This window comes from Phascolarctos cinereus, unplaced genomic scaffold (assembly GCF_003287225.1).
Source record: "Phascolarctos cinereus isolate Bilbo 61053 unplaced genomic scaffold, phaCin_HiC Scaffold_2;HRSCAF=192, whole genome shotgun sequence".
NCBI lineage: Eukaryota > Metazoa > Chordata > Mammalia > Diprotodontia > Phascolarctidae > Phascolarctos > Phascolarctos cinereus.
The window spans coordinates 118,643,212-118,648,288 of NW_027555625.1; positions in this window are offsets into that span (position 1 = coordinate 118,643,212).

Consider the following 5,077-nt stretch of genomic DNA (forward strand, 5'->3'; position numbering starts at 1 on the left):
TCACAATAATCCTGCTGTGAGGTTGGTGCTGTTACACCCCCATTTGACATTTGAGGAAACTAAAGCAGACAGAGATTAAATGATTTGCTTAGGCTTACACAGCTAGGAAGTGTCTGAGGCTATATATATAAGCCCAGTGTTCTATTACACCTAGTAGGAAGGCCTCTAGCATGTTGGAGACTCCTCATAGAGGGTTCCTAGAAGGATATGGAAAAGAGTCCCACAGGATATGAAGATGTGGATAGACTGCAATTTGTACCACTGAAGGAAGTAGTCATATGAGGAGATATAGATCCTTCAGGGTATATATAATATATAATTCCTATAGCTACATTGAGACATAATTTTCATCTTCCTTTGTAAAGACAACCCTATTAATGGTGTTTGTTATTGGAAGGTTACATCACTGGGTTGTGATGGCCTAATAAGATTTGTTTGGTTTAGGGCAGGAAATATTTAAAGCATATTTTATAGCCTCCTCTTCCTTGTAGTGAGTATCATGATTCTAAATAAGATGGTTCAGATACTGAGGGTATTGCTAAATGCTGTAATTGACACATAGCAACTCAAAAATTTAATGCCCTAGGCTTCACTTTAGCAGAGTACTTTTGTCCAGAGCCAATACAGTTGGAAGAAATATTTAGACTTAGCTCTAAGACTAGCAGGTGGAGATTCAGTTTGGTTAGCCTGCATTAGTTGTTGTTATATGCCAGAACTGCTACTCTCAGGCTGATGTCTACCAGACATTTGGAAAGAATTCCTAGCCATATGTTCTTTGTCCCAAGTCAGTAACGTATTCATTGTTTGCTTAACCTAAGGAGGCTAAGTCAGGAAAATAAAATGCTATTAGTCATCATAATGACCAACAACAACAGCAACAACAAAAGCATTTATAGTCATCAGGCCATTAGCAGAAATGTCTTCTCTAACACCAGTATGTTTTATCTTAATAGTTTTAAAATCCCAGATTGTCAAACAAAAGGATGTTCTGTCATTCAAGCTGGAGCTTTAGAAGATGAGGGAAAAGAAAAAAAATATGTAGTTGAATAGACAGAGCTTCTCTGTTATGAAGCTCAGAGACTGATAATGAAAAGACTCAGAAAAGGCTCAGAGATTAATCTCTCCATTGCCTTTAGAAGAATAGATTCAGTCCAGAGGACCCATTCTCCTCTATCTTTCCATGTTCTATTACTGCATCCTTTTTCAGATTTAATCCGTAGGATACATATCTATAAACCAAATTTCACACACCTACCCTCAATCTCTGGGTTGCCTTCTTTCCTTTCTTTTCTGCTACCCTGCAGAATGTTGAAATTAGTGATCAAAGGTGGATGTGCCCAGTAGCTACAAACAGGTTTTAGGCCAGGAAGCTGGTTTCACGAAGAATAATTCACATTGATTGCATTGAATATATCCTGAGCTAACCAAATTTAATCAGTTTTCAAAAGCTGTGTAAACTCTGAGGTGTTATATAAACGTGAGCTATTTTAGAAGTTATTATTATATCACTTTTACAGGTACTTTCTGGGACTAAGTATATACCTTATATTTCTGTTATTCAGTGATCTATAATTTATTTCACCAATGCCAATCCCTTTACTGATAGCCCTCAAAACTTTCTAAGACTTGGTGGATGGTGGATGGTAGACTCGAGAAATGCTGTTTCTGAAAATATTCATCATTTGGCGTCTGACCTTTGTCCCAAATTTAGTAAGACTTGTCTTTTCATGATGGACATATATAGTCCATACTTCAAGTCATACTTGAAGCCTTTACAATGCTATACTTGAAACTTTTCCAGGGTCATACAAAAGCTTTTTTTTCCACTAGCATGCTTTTTGAAAATGCATGCTCAACATGATGTCCTGATGATGAGGCATCAGAGTAGGACTTTAGTAGAGAATTGGGCCATTATATGTTTTGTAGTTAAGCCAGCTTCAAGGTGACCATATCCATCACCCACATTATTTTGAATTACTATTTGCTACAACAGTATGGATTTGATGTAGTCATGACCCTATTAACAATTAGATAATAGGTTTTTGTTTCTTCATATTTAGAAAGTTTGAACTCTATTATTTCAATGTAATTCTGTATTTAGCTTATTTTTATCTTATGAACTCTCTACCATAAACTTCTTTTATTCATTTATCCAACAATTGTTTATTGCATATACTAAATGCAAAGTACTGTGCTAGCCACTGGGGGAGATATAAAAATAATTAAGATACGATCCCTGCCCTCATGTAGCATCTAGTAGCAGATCTATAGTACACACACACACACACACACACACAAGTACTCAATGCTATCTAATAACTATAATGTAATTATGATGAAGAATAGAATAAAATAAGAGCATAAGAGGTAAAAAGTGCTATTCAAGATCAGAAGAAGGAATATCATTTCTGACTTGGGAATGTGGTGAAGGAGAAGGAGGCATTTCAGCAAGGCCCTAAATGTATGGGTAGGATTTCAAAAGGAAGAACTGAGTAAGTGGTAAGGGCATTTCAGGTGTGAGGAGGTGAGGAGTGGTGTGAGCAAAGGTGTGGAGGCAGACAATTACAGGGCTTGTGTGAGGGACAAGTCGACTAGGACTAGGTGGGTGGGAGCACAGTGTCAGTATTCATATAAAGCATTAATAATATAACAGACTTACATAAATAAAACTATACTGCATTAATATTCACTTTGAGTGGGATGGAATAAACATTTATTAAGTGCCTACTATGTGACACGTACTAAGTGCTTCGCAAATATTATCTCATTTGATCCTCCCAACAACCTTGTGAGGTCGGTGCTACTATTCTCCTCATTTTACAGATGAAGAAACTGAGGCAGACAGAGGTTAAATGACTTGCCCAAGGACACACTGCTATTAGGCATCTGAGGTCAGATTTGAACTTAGTTCTTCTTGACTCCCAGTCTGGTATTGTTTCTATTGCATCACCAGCTGCCTCTAATTGTGGATAGACTGAATATAGAGTGGGCTCAGTATTTCGGTGCCCAGAAGAATAATCTGGGAGCTTCTCTATCTCATCCGTGGGTATTTCCTCCAATGCTGTTACTACCTCTTTGACACCCATTCTCTTCTTTCTGGCAAGCTGGCCTCAGAGTTTCCACCCAGAGTGCTGGGGGCTTTTCTTGCTTTCTCTTGACATTGTGCAGATATGTCCATCTGTGAACCCTCACCCCTATACTATCATAGGATCACAGATTTAGAGACAAAAGGGACCTCCAAGGCCATGTACTCAAAATAGTTAATTTACAGTTGGGGAAACTGAGGTCTGGGGAGGTTAAATGCTTTGTCTAGGGTCACACAGATAATATGTGACACAGGCAAGATTTAAACTCAGGTCCTCTGAAACCAAATCCAGCACTCTTTCCATGGCACCATGTTTTTCAGTTGACAGCTTTTTACTTCGGTTATCTTTCATGATTCCTTGTTTGTAGTATGTTACAGTTTGCTAACACCATTTGCCTCTTCGTTGCTCTCTGGGTGCTACTAATTTCCAGTTCTTCAAACATTGTGGTGTTCCATGATTTGCTCCCATACAACACTACTAAAATATCGATATTAAAAATTTGATCCTTTGTTTCAGGAGATTGAAGTCATTAAAAGAACTTTGCAATTTCCCCAAGTTTGTCCAATCTGTTCTCTTCCTCATGTTCAATTCTGGTCCCAACTCACTATTTCTAGTATCTTTCATTGGTGAAGGGATATGTATAGAGACTGGGCTTGTGATTGTTCTGGCCTAGGGAATCTTTCATGAGGAAATGCCTTCTATCTATTCGCCATCCTGGCAATGCATAATCTTAAAAAGTGGCCTAGAGTTTGGAGAAGTTGAATGATTTGCTTATTGCACCTAGACAATATATGTCAGAGGTGGGACCTTGGCATAGTGAAGAGAGAGCTAGTCTATTATTCTCCACCCCCTACAGTGATGGACAGGTTCTATAAACTCTATAAGCATATTATCATCTATAATCAATGTTTTTTATCAACTTAGTTTTTTCTGTGAGATAGTTAAGCCAAACTCTTTTGTGCTATTATGTAACCTCTCTAGGAAATTCTGAAGTATTCTGGGGCTTAATGCAACTCGTACAATATCATGGTCAAACAGAAGCATTGGAAGGATCTTTCTGTCTGCAGGAATTCCTCCTTCAATTTGGCCTCTGTGCTAGATCTCCTCTGTAATCATGGCTAATATCTTTGATGTCCCTGTTTCTCCCTATTCTATGCCCCATTTGACATTAATGATTGGAGAGTCATTGAACAAGGCTATACCTATTTTTATAACTTTCAAGGAATCTTGTGTAATTTTGAAATATAGGTGGAGACATCATAGGTAATATAAATGGACTCAGCCTAGTCACAGAACAGGTTACTTTCATTATACTGTAAAATCTTATTTAATCACACACCACTGATTTGGAGCACAAAATAGTTTGGCCTAAGGCGAATGTAAGCTGTGTGCAGTTTATAGGAAAGTGTTTGTTGAGCGTATTTAGAGAATAAACAGGTTTACAGGGAAGGATACTTATAAGACAATTGAACATAATTATTTCCTGGAGTCAAATCAACAAGTTAACAAGCATTTATTGATCATCTACTACGGGCCATGCACTGTGAGAGGTACTGGATATACAAAGAAAAGCGAACAACAATCCCTGCTCTCAAGGAGCTCACAGTGACAACACTAAGATATATACGAGACAAAGTATGCAGGAAGGTTATCAGTAGGGGGAAAGCACTAGCATTAAGGAGGTTCAGGAAAGGCTTGGCTTCAGGCAAGGAATTGTTAACCCTTTATTCAAATATGTTTGTGACTTCATTGATTTGGATATTCTTTATTTGCTCTTTGCCTCATCTGACATTTATGATCAGAAGACTGTTGAACACAGATATATCTGTTTTCTTCCAAAGTACCTTATTTTGGGATTATTTATCTTGATGTATGGATGGGAAACACCTTATTGGAAGAGAGTCTTTAGGTGCCATTTTGCTCTTTTGAATCAAATGCTTCATCACTACTGATGGATGCTTGACTCAGCACCCATAGAATTATACATCTAG